This window comes from Orbicella franksi, chromosome 12, assembly GCF_964199315.1.
Source record: "Orbicella franksi chromosome 12, jaOrbFran1.1, whole genome shotgun sequence".
Lineage (NCBI taxonomy): Eukaryota > Metazoa > Cnidaria > Anthozoa > Scleractinia > Merulinidae > Orbicella > Orbicella franksi.
The window spans coordinates 10158674-10176517 of NC_138156.1; the positions used below are offsets into that span (position 1 = coordinate 10158674).

The 17844-nt window shown below is 40.6% G+C and overlaps 1 pseudogene across 1 annotated transcript; it reads right to left on the minus strand.

Annotated features, from left to right (window-relative positions):
* Window positions 1-37: 37 nt before the first annotated feature.
* LOC145464115 (E3 ubiquitin-protein ligase TRIM71-like) lies at window positions 38-11649 on the minus strand (annotated as a pseudogene). Its single transcript, XR_014041391.1, has 2 exons — window positions 10538-11649; window positions 38-9002 (listed from the first exon to the last, which is right to left on the minus strand). The product of XR_014041391.1 is annotated as an E3 ubiquitin-protein ligase TRIM71-like (transcript).
* Window positions 11650-17844: the final 6195 nt, after the last annotated feature.

Here is a 17844-nt window from a genome sequence, read left to right on the forward strand (position 1 = left end):
GTCCATTATTCAGATTATTGTTGCGGGGGGGGGGGGGGGGGGGGGAGGCCAATTTCCCCCAAAAGGCAACTATGTAAACCAGTTGAGGAGGAAAAAATGTTGCAGGGCTTTGAAAAAATGACCTGATAACCACTGCCTACCTATGGTCAAGGTAAGTGTTAATCTCAATTGTTTGGGCATATGTAAGGCAACGGTGATATAGATGCTGTGAAAGGTTTAATTCAAGCCACAGAAAGGTTTGCATAGATCTCTCCAACAACATTTTGTGTTACTGCATTGGTATAACCTTTCTGTCTGGAGAAAAGATCTTTGTGAAAGTTTACTATGATCAGAATCATCATTTTTAGCTGGAGAAGCTTTAGTTATTGCTTATCATAATTTTTCCTCTTAAAAACATTTACTTTAGTGCTTTTTTATGAGAAGAGAAATTTCATGTTTAACACAAAAGATTACATCATGTCAATCATCATTCAAATGATGGGAAATTCACAGTTGTGTTCATTGAGCACTTTGATACTTTTTAAGTGCTGCTAGTAAGAACTAAATTGAAAATAGGTTTTGATAATTTCCAGGGTTAAAAACTAAAATCTAAAAAGTACTGTCAAAATGCAGTACAAATATTTGTATTCAATACTCTGTGTTATAAGCTCCTGTTTCATCGTAACAAATTTGAAATTAATATGTATCAATATACATGACTGTGTATTAAATTAAATGCAGATACACTTGTACTAAGATGAAGAATGAAGTTATGAAGAATTTTGCTTCATATGGCTTGTTATGAAACACTACATGTAGTTGCAAGAAGTAAAGCTGTTTGCCAACAAGTTGACAACTGTGACATCATGAAATTATGGCTTGAAACCATCTAAGATTTTCTCTTCCTTCTCTACTGAACTGTAATATACTGGTGAACTACATGTACATTGAAACACAAGATCTAATTTTGCCACAGTTAGTGCAAAACCCAGCCTGTAGATTGCAGACTGCAAACCGGGGATAAACTGCAGACTGAGGGTAAAATAAAGACTGCCAACCAGGGACAAAATGCAGACTGTAGACTTTTTAACAGAATAGTGTTACCATTTCGAACATTGACAGCAAACCGTCAACAGGCTAAAATGAGCGTTATTCAAGCTAACTGGAGTGATATTAAACATTGTTATTAGATGAGGTTTTTGTGATATCCAGAATAATCAAGGACGAGGTAGGGGTTAGCCAAAGCCAAAGGCTGAGGCTCATAACCCTTAATGAGACCTTAATTATTCTGGATATCACAGAACTGAATCTAATAATTGTTTTATTATACATTGAACAAAAAATAATGGAAGTCATGTTTTTGCTTCTTCACTAACGGCAAGCAACACAAAGTGGGCGAACTTGACATGCTTACCCTCAAAAATCAAGCACTGCAGTCATACAAGAAATGATTACCTCTGACCTTGAGTATCCATGGTATGATTATTGTATATTATTTTTTTCTCAAGCACCTGAGCCGGCCGGAATCCTAAATCCTCAAATTTGATTGGCTAATCATAAGCACGTGACTAGTTCAGCTTTTTACAATACGGCCCACAGGCCGGATTTTTTCCACGCTACCTAAATTTTGTTCCTAAAAGTTAGTGGTAATCGTCAATCTTTTCCCTCTTTTACACATCCATCGACGATTAGTCAACGGAAGTTTATCTCTGTTCACTTTAAAATGGCAAGGAAAGTCACTGTAAGTAAATTCAATTGAGTGTTTTGAAGTTGTGAGAGTTTGCTTAATTGTTTGTAGCTTGGCGCTGTAATGGCACATAATCCTGTGTTTCTCTCGCCGTAAAATTTGAGTCAATTTCAGTCGAGTTTACTTCTCTAATCATTGCTGTATTTAAAAGAATTTCTGTGGAATACACTTAACGAATTTCCACGCTGTCTGTTATTCAGTTTATGGTAGAAATGTGATGAAGTGATTTTAAAAGCAACAACTGACAGAAATTGTTTTTGTAGTAAAACTTCAAACTTCGCACAAAATTTCACACCGCAAAAACAATTTTGGAGAACTTAACTGATGAAATAACTGCAACTAACATAAAGTAGTCCAAAAAAAAATCTCTTCTTTAATACATCTTTCTTTGTCTTATTAACTATTTGAGTTACTCGCTCGTTGTGAAGAGTTTTTTAAAAATCGTTAGTAGACGGCGCGGAAGCCGATTCAGTGACAAAGTTGCGTACACAAACCCATTTGTAATCTGCAAAACCAATTTACTGCAGGAAAAAAAATAAACATGTTACTAGCCGGCTTAGGGTCGGTCCTTATAGTGAAAAACTGTGACCTCGGGCTTGAAAATGCTGCCCTCTGCCTGCGACCCCGGGTAGCATTTTCAAGACCTTGGTCACAATTTTTCACTATACGGACTTCCCAGCCAGCAAATAACATATCTATCTGCAGCTGGATGACGTCACAGGCGCTGATTTCGAAAATTCACTGTACGCTTTCGGCCAATCAAAAAAGAGATAGTGAGTTTCAAGTATAATAATCAGACTAACCAGTGCAGACTTTCCCTAACCTGAATAACCCTGTTTACAGTGCAGTTATCACTCAGAAATGAAAGTAACATAGCCTACGTGTAGGCTAGAAGTAACAGGATATCTGCTTAAAAAGTCTGAAGTCTACAATCCGCATTTTACCCCTGGTTTGCAGTCTGCAGTTTACCCTCAGTCTGCATTTTACCTCAGGTCTGCAGACTCCCGTTTTCCACTGAACAAGTTTTCCACTTAACAATTTTGCCGAGATTTTAATCAACAAGATATCGATTTATTTCGGCTAAATACATATCCCAAGTTTTTCAACAAAAAAGTACCAATAAAACAGAACGTTTTCGTTAGATGTACATACCTGGTCCCTTGAAGGCCGATTGAAAGTCGCTTACTGTTCCTGGCTGTTCAATAAGGACCCAATAAGTGAGCGAATTTTCCTCTAGTTTGTGGAACCAGCAAAAGGTTCTGCTGGGACACGTTTGGGAACATTTCCTGTAAAATAGACCCGACACTAGGCAGTGGTCTAAGGGAAGAAGCTTGCAAGCACCTCGTACCAAAGTGGTGCGAAAAATTCTTTGCAATGCAAATTCAATTTGAGTCCCAGGGCCGCCAGTTTTTCTTAACCGGCGGGGCCTTGGCGCAAGGAAAAGACAGGCTCTGAAGCTGAAGCGAAAAAAATTTCTGGAACTGAACAAATAAAAACTGGCTCTATTCTCAGAAATATTCACTTGTTGACTAAAACCTTTGCATTACTGCTTCTACGTACGTATGTTTTAACAATGGGAGCATGTATATGTTTTATTATCGGGGCCATAGCAACGACTGTTTACTACAAGAACGTGACCAAAAATATAGATTATTTTTAACTGATATGAACGAAACTATTTAGAAAAAAACTTTTAAGACATGCACAACTCGATTGGTATAATTATTTGTAAAAAGCTTTGCCTCAAATTGCCATCACAGGCTCATTCATTTCCCTTGTGACAAGGAATATTTCCCACAACTGCGGTAACTTTTTACAAAATAGAACAACCATTGCACCCCTCCCCCGGATCCAATCTGCACCCCCCTTCCCCGCTATTTGTGGCTCGTTAAACGCTTAATACTTCGTGTAAGAAACTTAAAGTGCATTTTTCTCAAAAGTTTACTTTTGCACCGACTGACTTCGCGCCAACATTTCTACTTTGCAAGGTTTTTAAGTAGAATTCCCCAAACTTGGGCTGATCAAAGACCAATAGTGTCGTGATGTCATAAACCAAAAAAATCGTAACATTTTAAGGTCTGTCATGTGACATGAGATGATTTGTCCACTGGGTGTGGTAAAAAATAAGGTTATTTCCAAATAAAGCTGTAAAAAGCACTGAAAAGAAGAGTTAACTGTCAAAACTTAGGTTCATTGCACAGAACAAAACAGAAACTTACATGATATGCCTATTTGACAGTCAATTCTTGTTTTGTAAAAGAGCAGGAAGTGTTGGCGTCAATACTATACAGCACTACTTCAAAAGGCTGTGGCTGGTTTCCATAGCAACCATTTTGAGTAAAACTCTAGAAATTTAATTTCTCTTCTTGAGTGCAATAGCACACAATTGATCTTTCTTCACCATATTTAAACAAACTTTTTGGTCCATTTGAGGGTACCATACCACCTTAACAGTTCCTCTCGGCTTCTCAGCCCAACTCGTACTCTGGGAAATACAATATAACACACCTTTTCGGCTTCTCAGCCCAAGTCAAAAGACCTTCTTGGATTCTCTGCTCTACCAATTGAACTGTGGGGAATCACATGGAATATAATCTACTTGGCTTCTCAGCCCAAATTGGGGGGTGGAACAAAGCCTAGCCTGCGAGCAGGCTCACCTTTGAGTCACGCGCGCGAGCGGCGAAGAGCAAAGCGATCGGGCGGGAAGGAGTCTGGTGAAGAGGCGCCAAGAAAGTGGCTTTCTTGTCACTTTCTCGTCTTGCAGCTTAGCCGCTCGATTTTGCGCTCGTGGCTACGACGCGCGATTGTACTCCAACGTGACTTTGCTCGCAGGCTAAACAAAACCGGGACTAGGATTCGATACATTATGCTCGAAAGTTTGAACAATATGCTTTTAAGCGTCACCCTCAAAACAACAGCATTATGCCTAAATATTATGCTCGAAAAGTAGTATTATGCTCTAGTGATCTTGGTTATATTTGATGCCCTTTTCCATCCCTGCAAACAAAAAATACCTCCATAAGTCAGAGACACATTTTATTCCATCAATCGCAACTTTACAAGCAATTAACGACAAATACATCTCAAAAGCACTCAAAATGTCTTATTTCCATGGAACTCGCATTGGGATACACTCTCTGATCAGTTCGTTAGCGGGCACAGAAATCGAAAGAAGTAACCAAGCCCTTGAATATGTTAAATCCTTACTAAAAGCACTTGAAAGTGAAAATTTCTTATTACAGCCATGGAGTTATTAATTGTTTTGCTCATTATTCTCTTTTTGCTGAAAAAAAATTTCTTGAAAACAAATAAATAAATAAATGCCCATTATGCCGGCATTATGCTCGATGCACCGACCTCAGCATTATGCCCAAAATCATGCCGGCATAATGTATCTAGCCCTAGGGTACATATTTTGCAAGCTCTACAATTTGATGCACTTTTACTCAAAAAGATTCCAGACTTGGAAAAAGAGGTTGGCAGCTGATAGCGTTTTATGAAATCTATCACAGGCTCTAATCAAAAGAGTTTTTTTTAAATTCTATGAAATCAATCTCCCAAACGTACAATCAGATAAATCCTGGTCAAGCTTTAAACTTCTCCTGTTTTTTTACTGTCGTCATGCATTAAACATCACGACAACTGATGATGTGGGAAAAAATAAAAACAGTTTATTAAGAATTCTCTTCCTATGATATTTTATTTATGTTACAAGACAATTGTGTTTCCACTTTTGCCCTGCTGGTACATTATCACACTTATTATTGGTCTTGTTAATGTCACACAGGACACACTAGTGATTGATTACAACAAATTCAGTTGAAATGTTCTTTGTAGAAGATCATGCTTCTTCTAACTTAGATCAATCTACAAATTATACAGCTAGGTCGGTTCTGAGACAAGAAATCTAAATTAAGGTAATTCCTCTGAAATAAAAGTGACAATAGATTTTTGTTCAAACTTTGTCCACTGAATATTTGTCATGTGATAACTTCAATTTTGAAATTAAAAAGGGAGGTGCCCATGCTCATTAAGGAGCAGTGAGGCATTGAAAATGCCCCATTTTGGCATTATTTAATGCTTATTATAAGAACGCATTCCCAGTAATTGTAACATCTTTGTGAGCCCGGACTCATAAGAACACGCATTAAACTACAGTCAATACAATGTGTCGGACACAACTAAACGTTTTAAGTTTGATTCGGACAGAAAGCTAAATCCTTGATTAAAAATTTGAACCAAATTTCTTGACGTGGTTACCGACTGCAAAATAGAAAAGACCACAGTGTATCTGCTATTTTTCTTATTTATTCAATTTTCAGCAATAGAAATTAGATCAGTCTTTTCTCACGCAAAGCTTATGATTAGTTGATTACAATAACCGGAATAAAAATTAGGGTGCCCGTGCTCGTTGGTGAGCTAGAGCCATTTTTCAACTGACAGAGCTCAATATCAAGGCAAATCCGTCATGTTTTCAATGTGCACGTGCACGAGCGCGCGCTAATGACCCCATAAATTATGCGCAGTAAGGATGCGCAATGCAAATGTGAGGAATGACCTTAAACTACATATATGCATATAGCTGTGATAGATATTGACAACTGATATCACACAATCTACCACTAATAAGGAAATATAATGGTGTTAGAACACTTGAAATTTAAGTAAGTTTTCAGTCTTTTCCCCTTGAAACAAAACATATGTTACATTCGAAACGAAATTAAATGAGGTAACTATATAAAGGTAACTTTTCAGCTTTTTCTATTCTGTGAGATTTTCTAATTTGTAACCAACTACAGACTACCAGTGACAAATCTCGGTGCGAAATCCTATATTTAACTAATAGCAATGAGACAACCGATTCATATTACATCACAAGCGAGTGGACATGTCTATTCAAAAATCTGAATGCGATCGTTCCAGAAGTCAGTCACAACTATCCTACCATCACTAAGAACTGCTGTAGAGAATTGGCGATCAAACTCTCCTATCCCGCTCCCTCGTGTTCCAAACTTTGCGATAAACTTTCCACTCAGTTCAAACTCCTGAACTCTGTGATTCCTTGAATCACAGACCATCAAGTGTCCTGCCTTGTTAACAGACAAGAAACGAGGCTCATGGAGCTCCCCATTCCCCTTCTCCTTCTTTCCAAATTTATACCAAAAATTCCCATAATAATCAAAAACTTTGATACAGTGTTCATCACTGTCTGATACTATAAGATAGTTGTTAAATTGGACACAGTGACAGGGAAAGCTGAAAGAACCCTCTCCGCCAATTTTACGTAAAAACTGACCACTGGGAGAAAATATCTTGATTAGTTTGTTAGTTGAATCAGCAACAATATAATTTCCGTCACTGTCTATGGATAAACCATAAGGATCCTGAAGATGGTGATCAAGACTTCCTTGTTCACCAAACTAGTTCAGGAACTCACCCTGCTCACTAAAAACTTGGACTCGGTGGTTGTCACTGTCCACCACTATAATAAGGCCATTCTTATCAAAAGCTATCCCAACAGGAAAGTTAAATTCTCCCTGTTTATCACCCTTTGTACCAAACGATCTTAAGTAAGTTCCATCACTACTGAATACTTGAATCCTATTGTTGTCATTGTCAGTCACTGCAATTTCATCACGTTCATTCACTGCCACTCTCCAAGGGCAGACAAGCATTCCAACAGCAGAGCCTTGTTGTCCAAATGATTGCACAGGTCTGAACTGTCTAGGTTTCACTTTAACAGCAAAGGGGCTGCCATTAACATGATCTTCATTCACCTTTACTGACGAGTCACGGTCACCGGTTTCTTTAGCGAAGTAACTAATCTTGTAGCTGCCATCTTTGTTATCTTGGATTCGCGCTTTCGTCGCACAGTCCTGTCTTTGACGATTCCCGATTTCCACTATTACGCAGTCACGCTCGTCATAACATTGTTCTCCTTCGGCATTTCTTGTTGTCAAAACAAACTGCGCTTCGAGACCGACAATTGCTTCACGCATTCCTTTACCTTGAGCACCTGACTGATTCGCACTAGTTTTGCTGAAAAATGTTTTGAATACGCCGATTCCTTCAGTGACGCTTTTCGCCATTAATGATTCGTTTTCTACGAAAATGAATCGACGAAAGCCTTCAAGGTCATAGTCCACTTGGTCTTCCTCATCGCTGACTTCCAACTCAAATGACTCGTCCATCTCTACAATCCCAGCGCTTGTGCTTCGCTTTACAAGAGTTTCAGTTTTTTCTATCTCTCTCTCAATTAGCTTTATTTGCTCGCCCAGATTTCGTTCTTCAGTTCGCAGACGCTCGCGAGATTCTTTAACTTGTATCTCCACTTTGTTCAATAATTCCTTCTTCTTCGCTTTTATTACTGCCATCAATTTTTCAAAAAATCTGTTTACGTTTCGTTTCACGGTAGAAGCTCGTCTTTCAATGTGAATGCAGTTTTGTCCAAGTTTAACGATCTTGTGTCTCTTTGGTTGAGCTTTTAGCTTTTGCAATTCAATCGCCGATTGCACTTGTAACTTGCGTTCACTAACAGCTTCTTCCAAATGTATTTTGGCATGACTTTCGTGAAGTATGGCAACACTGGAATTGCAAATGGCAACTTCACAGTCCTTGCAAAAGAACTTCAACTCTTCTTTTTCATGGTGTTTCTGCTGGCAAAATTCTGGTCTTTTTAACACTTCCTCGATGTCTTGGTCTTGGAAGTCTGTGAGCGCCAGCACACGGTGTTCTTTATTAGCTTGGATTATGTTGTGTGCGGTAATACAGTCGTCACACCAAAATGCACAGCACTGGAAACAGTACAAACTCTGTACGCTTTTTTTGTCGCAATTTCCACATTTCACTCCGGTGGAATTACACTCTTTGATTGCCAACACATCTAGCAAACTGTTGATGCGAAAGTTGGTCGGCAAGTCCTTCAGGTTTCCACTTCCAGGGACTCTACTCTCTCTTCTACATTCTGGGCAAGCTATGACATCATGGCGGCCACTCGTTCGTAGAATACCTTCCAAGCAGTGAAGGCAAAAACTGTGTAAACATGGCAGCTGTTTTGGATCAGTGAATGTGGTCATGCACACAGAACAGGATACTTCTTCATGAAGATTGTCTAGCAAGGTTTTTATATCCATGTTTAAAAACGGAAAGACAAAATGTTTTTAGAGATGAAAACAACAACCTCCAACAATGGAGCCTTGTGATATAAAAATAGCGTATTTATCAGACTGTTGATATTGACCAATCACGAGAGGTTTGACTTTCTATAGTGTCTAACCTGCGTCCTGCGTAGCAATCGTTTCCGTGGGGTTTGGAAGCAAAGAAAGACCTAGGAACGGGATTTTCGGTGTTTTGTCTGCGCGGAAAATGGGGCGAGAACCAAAAAAAGAAAGAGGGGGGTGCGAGAGGGGAAGGAGGAAACGCTTGCAGACAAACCCCAGGATTTTGAAAACCTCCGTTCGCCAGCGAACTGGCTAGTCCAGTATTATTGACATGTGTCGATCAAAGGTATTCTAATACCTTTGAATGCCAGACAAAAGGGGAAGACGCGTTCGAAGCTTGGTTACAAAACGCTTTAACTTTTCTCGCTGAACGAGGATTTAGTCGTCAGCTTCCACAGTACGATAGAAATCCTGTAGTGCAATGCCGACGCTTTGGTTTTTCGAAGCCTGCACATTATTGCAGAAGCAAGCGCGACACAATTTGCAGCTGTTCCTTTAATTTCAACATCACTTTCTTGAATGCCACATGCGCCAAGGACAAGATAAGAAACCACGGGACAGAAAATTCGCACTACTGCATGGGAAAACCTAATGATTTCGTCTGGCTTGTTACATGGCAACATGTTGTCGTAGGTACTCTGACATTTCATTAGAAGCATTTTTGTTGACAGCATTTAGAACCTCTGCGTACAATTCTGAATGATTTGTTATCCTGTTAGCTGCAGCATGCCAGTTTTTGTCACATATTTGCCTTACCAAAAATTTAGTCTTCTCGTCGCGGGAATTCTTACGAGGACATTTTATAAACAACTTTGATTTGGAGGCCGCCTAGGGGAAGATTATCTTTATTCAGATACTGGTCAAGATGATCGTTATTTCCCCTCTCAGATGTTTGAAGCCTCTCCTGCCCAAATTCCAAAGTTTGCCGAGAAGGCTTTCCGTTGTTTGTTTTCGCTGCAGGCGATAACACTCGAACCGATTTGCGGATCTGGCGTTTCCAGCAAACGCTTCGTTACTGGAATTGCCTTTGTGGGAGTTGACTTGCTAATTTTACCTTGTATCGATTCCTGGACGAATGAATACAGTGATCCAAGATTTCGAATCATGCGAGCACAAGGATTACTAACGCGACTGAAATACTTCTCACATTTTAACTTTCTGGCAGATTTGTGCTAAAACTTCACCCTTTTAGTCCTTCCTTTTAGACGGATTGAGTAGAAATATAGCTTGATTATAAATTACCAAATTCAATTCATCGAGATTTCTCCGTTCCCACCGTGCGCTCGTTGTTTCAGACATATTTTGACAAGTAAAGTTTATTTTGGTTCAAAGTTCACTTCCGCTACGGAAGGCCGAAGAATTTATTGGTTAATTTATGACAGCCGATGATAGCACCAAATCTCAGTGCGCACACTCAGGCATGAAAGGCCAAGTGGGCGGTTTTCAAAATCCAGGGGTCTGTCTGCAAGCGTTTCCTTCCTTCCTTCCCCTTCCCCTCCCCCCTCTTTTACTCGCTCCATTTTTCGCGCTGTAATTCTTTGCTCCCGAACCCCACAGAAACGCTTGCTACGCAGGCTATATAGTGTCTGACTTCTAAGATTTGTTTACACTTTGATTGCCAAGATTTCTAAGAATCTTCAGAATAGCGTGAGCATTGTAGAAGAATGCGAAACAGCGAGCTGTCTTTACTGCTCACAACGTTTCTGAACCAGTCTGTCTTCAGGTGGGAGGTACTCCCACATATTGGCTATATATGTGCCGCGGGATAGGATAGAGGTTTTCGATCCCACCCCTGTTGGCATTTTGTTCCCGATGTGATAACAATGGGGTGACAGGCCTACACAACTCCTATCCACGATCTGCCCCTTTTGTATGGTACGATAGGGGGATCTTTGAATGTTTCGCTAAGCAATAATCCTGTTTTTAGGAGGACATTTCACCAGAGTAGAGCCGTTAGAGGTCATAGGTCTGCGTGGTTTCCGCTGTTATCCGCGTGTAATTTGTAGAGTTCGGCACCTCTGTTTTTTGCCACGTGCTAGTTTTTATTGGCTCATTTGTATTGCAAGATATGTTTTAAGCTCTCTAAATATTAGCTCTGGAGGGACAAAGTTTGAAACATTCCGTGAACATGTTGGTTACTTGCATTTTGTATTATTACGCCGGGCCCGGCTGTTTGATTAACTGTTGCAAGTTATGCTGCTTGTTATCACGGGTGTCATATTTATCTTTGTCCGGCTTCGCCAGAGATAGTAGTAGCTTTCCTTGTTGAAAGCTATGAGTCTGTCTTAGAGAGACGTGCTTATGCTTCTTGCATTAATTTCATCGAGCTTTTTGTCCTTCCAGTTTGTTCGTTCTGGAGCTGCAAATGTAGATGTTCACGCGCAAGTCTGTGGACTGTTTTGCGTGTTGTTTATGATATTGTGTGGTTTTCTTCAGGCAAAAGTTCTGAATTTAGGAGTTCTTCCTATGATTGTTCATCCAGCTCCACGTTGTGGTTGTCATTGCTTTTATTTGCGATGTTGTCAGGTTTTCTTGAGACTGTTAATAGTCCCTCTTTTGTTAGGAGGCTCGTAGCCTTGTAGATCAGGCAAGACCGCGGTTTCGATCCTTCTGGATCTCATCAGTTGCCGATAACAGGGAGTGGTAGAGACCAATGCTTGGTAACACTCCGCACCTGGCATATTTTTTTGGTATTATATACTCGTTCGGCGGATCGAGAATTCTAGATTGTGATTGGTTTTGCCACCAGCGAATGGTGAGCATGAAGTCTTCGATCCTATTGTACACAGTGTGTTTTTTATGATGGCTATAACGCTTATTTTTTCCAGCATGTGTGATTTGAATTTAAGGATAAAGCGTAAGATAGTTATGCGTTGTATTTATACGGCATATCTCCAAGTTTTGGAGGGTTTCGTAGAGTATTTTAAACGCATTTCGTATGTTTATCCTTTGTTTTTAGTGTAGCTAATTTACACCTTGGACTAAATTTGATATTTCAATATCAAAGAAGGCATTCCCGTAGCATGGGAAGTTTTATTTCGTTTTGTTGCATAGATGTATTTGTAGAGTCTACAAATACATCTATGCAACATCTTTAAGATCTTTATTGGAATCAAGTTCTTTGGCAGAAATTAATGTTTAGCGAAGCAGCGCTCAGGGCTCGGCTCGACTCAACCTCGCTCTTGCCGCAAGCCCTTGCTGGGGGCCGAGTCGCCTGTTACGCTCGTCTCCGCGTTCGTGCCGGACGCGAAACTGTTGCTTCGCCGACCAGGCCTCTGGTGCCTCGCCCCTTTGCATCCCCTGCCACCACTCGCCGGTAGTTGCGGCGTAGCGCAAACATTAATGAGGGATTTCCTCTCTTACCTTGATCTTCTCCGTCTTGGTATGATCTGATCAACATCTCACTGTTTACATATCAACATGGGTCGTATAAGGCCAGATCCAGTTGCACTCGTAATGATACCAAAAGTGTAACGCTTGTATTCTTTACTTTTCGTTTTATTTATAGCATGAGAGAATATCATCACTTCATGCTACTTGCGTTAAACCAAGAAGCAAGTAGCAAGTCCTGAAACAGAATTCTAGCCTGTGTGACAATTTGTTTTTGGAAACTCTTTTGATAGAGGGTCGTAAAACCTGAAATACCAACAAACTCAAAGCAACCCTCCCATAAGAAAACTCAAAGGATCACAGTGAGCCGATTAAAAACTATCATATAATGTACACTTTCCGAGAATAAGCGAGCAGGTAGAGGTCATAGAAATTAATCGTCAGTAAGGGTCAAATCAGACCAGATTGAGGCAGATCGAATTGTGTTTGTAGAAAGACCGGAAGTGAAAATTCGCTCCTGTTTACTTTATCTAGCGTTAAGCTTGCATTACACTTGTTTGGTTTGGCATTGGCTTTCTACGCACTCTAAAACAAGCGACAAGAGGTATCCCAAGGCAAAGAGTGTTTGATTAAATTATTGAAAGGCGGACATGGTCAAGCTTTGTTTACTTGATATTTCTATTAGCAACATATTGGCCTTATTAGTGCAGAGAGCACTATTGGAGTTGTTTTGAGGGACTGCCACCCGCTTACTACGATTATCAGTTGAATAAGGCGAAACGAAGCTTTGGTGACGAAGTTTTGGCCTAAAATTAATTACGGTGTTGTCACGGACAGCGTTCCTCGTTTCGAATGGCAACAACAGCCGTGCGTCGCCTACAGTTTTGCGTGCTTTGGTCTGCTTTGTTGCTAATAACATCAAAGGCCGACAAGTTTCCACTGGAAACGGAGCCCGTTAACCTGATCGCTAAAGGCTGGTTTTCACTAGCGACGGAGTCGTAGTCGGAGTCTTAATCAGAAGCGTAGAGCGATGCTAAAATCAAACATCTGTTCCCCTTATGACTCCGTCGCTTACAGTGAAAACTTGATTAAATTATATTTGTCGGAGTAGGAAGCAGAAGGGGAAGAATAAACCAATCAAAATGCTGGATTCCTAGCGTTGTGATTGTTTGATTCTTCCGCTTCTCCTTCCGACTCCGATAATCTAGTTTTCACTGGATCATAAGCGACAGAGTCGCAAGCCGAATCGGAAGAAATGGAACTGCGTTCTGATTCTTCCGACTCCGATTCCATCGAGCTTATGACTCCGCTTGCTTACCACTCCGATTTTCACTGACTCCGACTCCAGCTCCGTCGCTAGTGCAATCCAGTCTTAACGCGTAATATTTTAATGTAAGTGTCACCCAACAAAATCAAGGCAAGGTTTTGGTCATTTGACATGTGACGACGTTTGTCACGCGAAGTTTTACTTTGAAACATTCCCAATCTTGTGTTACTGATCTTCATCTCCCACATGTACAATCAAATAAATCAATCGCCCTTTAAACTTCTCCTGTTTTCTATCGTCAAGCATTAAACATCACGACAAATATGGGAAAATATAAGATCAGTTTATTGCGATTTCTCTTCCTATGATTTTTATTTTTACAACTGAGAGAAATGTATATCCACTTTTGCCCTGCTGATACTTCATCACACTTACTATTAGCCTTGTTTAAAATGTCACACAACATACACTACTGATTGTTTACGACTAGCCTGCGTAGCAAGCGTTTCTATGGGGTTCGGGACCAAAGAATTACAGCGCGAAAAATGGCGCGAGTAAAAGAGGGGGGAGGGGGTTCCATGCAGGCAAAACACCGAAAATCCCGTTCTTTACTCCCAAACCCCACGGAAACGCTTGCTACGCAGGCTAGTTTAAGACAAACTCAGAACAAAAATGTTCTTTGTGGAAGATGCTTCTTCTAAACTTAGTTTAACCCTTAAATTAAACGTACAGCCAGGTCACTTTTTACAAGGTAGCTAAACTACCTATAACAATGACAGATATTGGCAACCCTGAATATGAGGAAATAGAATGGTTTAGCCAACACTTGAAATCTAAATTTTAAATAAGTCATGTCTCAGTCTTTTCTCCTCGAAAAAAACCATATGAAACATTTGAGACGAAAAATGCATGAGGTAACTATAAAAGGTAACTTCTCAGCTTTTTCTATTCTGTGAGATTTTCTCATATATAACGGACTACAGACTACCAGTAGCGGACAAATAGTTTAAAATCATAATTTTAACTGATAGCAATAAGAGAACCGATTCATACTACATCACAAGTGAGTGGATTCATCTATTCAAAAATCTGAATGCGGTGGTTCCCCATGTCAGTCACAGCTATCCTACCATCACTAAAAACAGCTGTAGCGATTGGGCGATTAAACTGTCCTATCCCGCTCCCTTGTTTCCCAAACTTTTTTAGAAACGATAGGTGACTTCAAATATTCACTCAAAGAGAGTCCAGATTTGGGAAAAGCGATAAAGCTCTGGTGAAATCTAATGGCGGCGGTAATCAATAGATTACTAATGTGCTGATCGCAGACGATCGCAGACGATTGCAGACGATCGCGGATCGCAAAGCGCAGATCGCAGACGATCGCAAAGAGAGTTGTCTCCATATAATCGCAGACGATCGCAAGCAATCGCAAAGCCGACTGTTGGATACATTTCGGACAGCGGAAGTATCAAAATAACACACGCGTTGTGCTGGCGGAAAAAATCGCAGTAAACAATATGGCGGACGTCGAGAAGGAAATTTTGCAGCAAGCAAATTTATTCTTGTTTTTGTCAGCCTAGTTTGGAATTCCCTTGGCGTTGCATCTCGCTCCGATCCAGAAGGTAGCGTTTTTAATCGCCTCAGATAACGACCAGACGCAGTTCTTATGTTGCGGAATTTGACCTCCGCCTCAGCCGCCGATAAATTAAATTTCTCTCCGATTTTTTCCCAGCAGTTACCCTTTTTGTTTTTGTCTTTGAAATCTTTACTGTTACGGTGGTAAACGCACTGATATCGCGCAACTTCCTCCATAAGTTTCTCGTTACTAACGTTACCTTATTCAACGCCAGCCATGTTTACAACAAATAAGCGGTTGCTTCGTTGCTAACAAGCGTTGAATCATGGGTCGGAATTCAAAATATTATGGGATACGTTTCGATCGCAGATCGCAGAACTTTGGTTTCCATATGATCGCACGATCGCAATTGATCGCAGACGATCGCAGAAGTGTGTTTCAATATCATCGCAGACGATCGCAAAACTTTTTGCGATCTGCGATCCGCGATCCGCGATCGTCTGCGATCATATGGAAACCAGCCTTAAATCAATCTCCCAAATAAATCATCCCAATTAAACTTCACTTGTTTATCGTCGACAAAACATCACAAGTTTGAGCAAAAATTGCTACAGTTTACTAACATCTCTCTACACCTAAACCGTGAATCCCATTTAGGCACTGAAGTGAACAGTCAAACACATTATGTAATGTTACAAAACATACACTATACTACTGCTTTTTAACACAAATTCAGAATTAAAATGTTTTTTGGAAGAGATATGTCCACCAAACGTTGTTCAACCTACAAGTCATACTGCTGTGTGGTTTCTGAGACCAGTAATTCAAACTATCTATAACAATGATTAATAACACACAATTTACTTGTTTCATGTTTCAGTCCATGAGCGAGCAACTCAAGCAAATTGGAGGACAGGATATTTAGATTAAACACGCTCTTTTTTATTTTAACATCTTAGGGCCTGTTCATATGAGCCCGGTAACCAGGCTGGCTCGGTTACCGGGACGAATTTTGTTGTCTGTTAATATGGGAAATTTCAGCCCGGTCTACCGTGATAAAATCCAAGAAACACAACCAAATTGGTGGAACATAAACTTTTATCGTTCGCGGCTGTCGCAGCTTTGTGGACTCTTGTAACTTTACTAATAAAGCTAATTCGCCTACCCCTAAAGTGGAAATACATACAAAGCAAATATTATGCCATTTTGGCCGCTATGTTGCGAAAGCGAAGCTATTTCGTCTAAAAAGTGCGTCCCGGTTACGCGGGCTGGAGTGTTCATATGGGAAAAACTTCATCCCAGTTACCGAGATCTCGGTCGCAAAACCCGAGATCTCGGTAACCGAGCCAGTCTGGCTTCTCATATGAACACATCGAAATTTTTACGAAGGAAAGAGAAACGAGGCGAGATCTCGGAAACCAAGCCAGCTCTGTTGTCTGGGCTTATATAAAGAGGCCCTTAGAAGAGTTTAAGCCTGAAACTGTTATTGCAAAGGCAGATCATTCTATAGCCATGGCTTTCACACTCAGCTTTCACAATTCATTGTTTCCCTAAACCTGGTTCACAGGGCTTTTCCGTTAGGTTCGAACAATCTTTAAGGAGAAAGCCTTGGGAACGAGGCTGTGTTTCCGTGACTTTTTTTCCAATTGTCAATTTTTCCTGAGCCAAAATAAAACTCCCTGACATTTCTCTGACCTTGAAGAAGTTTTTTCCATAGAGACCATTTCCTAACTTGTCGCAATCATTATAACCGAGAAGCTGGCCGAGTGAGAAAGTTTGATTGGATTTACTGAAATGTTTGTTCGCCTCTTCTTGTTATATGTTGAGAAACCTACATGAATGACAGACCAATTTCTTGTCCAAAGCACTAGACGCTTCTCCTGCTACGAAACCTAACCAGCCTTAAGAACCCAGTGAGAGGCCAAGAATCGGGTGCAACCTTTGGCTTACTTCCTTTCTGATGCGAGGTCCGCACTTAAAGCGCTGGCTACATAACATAGTCATGCAAAAAAGACACTAAAGGTGACTACTTCAATATACAAAAAATTGCCAACTAGCAGGCGGTTTTCCCCTAGTACAAGGGAAAATTAAACTGAGATAAAAAAGTCTCGACTCCCTGCTCCCGTCCCTTTCCGTCCTGCTCCTGAGACTCAAAACATATCCTAGCCATTTAGCTGCGCAATTCGTTGGCGGAAGTAAGTCCTTTTTTCCGCTCAAGCACGAATTTTTGTTTACTCGGTTGCTCAGAAGTCTCAGAAACGTCCCGCACATTTTGGGTTCTTGTTCTTGTTATTCTAACGTATCAATAACTGGGAAAAAACTCGTTTGTCATTTCTTCTTCGCTTCCCGCCCTCTTGAAACTCCCGCATTTCGCTATTTCCTCTCCCGCTTCTCGATCCCTTCCCGCCTTCACATCTCAGTATCCTAAACTATAGTGAATGATTAAAGGACAGCAACAGGAGAGAAAGTGGGAGCTTGGATGTTGTCTGTGGCCTGTCTCTCTTCCTTGCACACCATCCATTTAACTAGATCGGAGTTTCGTGCTCATGGACAAGTTAATGCAATTAGAGAATCAATGGCTCGGCCCCGGGGAAAAGAGGGGTACTTCCCATTTGTAGGCTAATGGGGATGGGCCGCGTGATGGGGTCGCATTTTCACAAGTGAATTGAGTACGATGGCAATGCATTTTCAAAAGAGTTACTAGAATGAGGTCGCGCATTTTCGA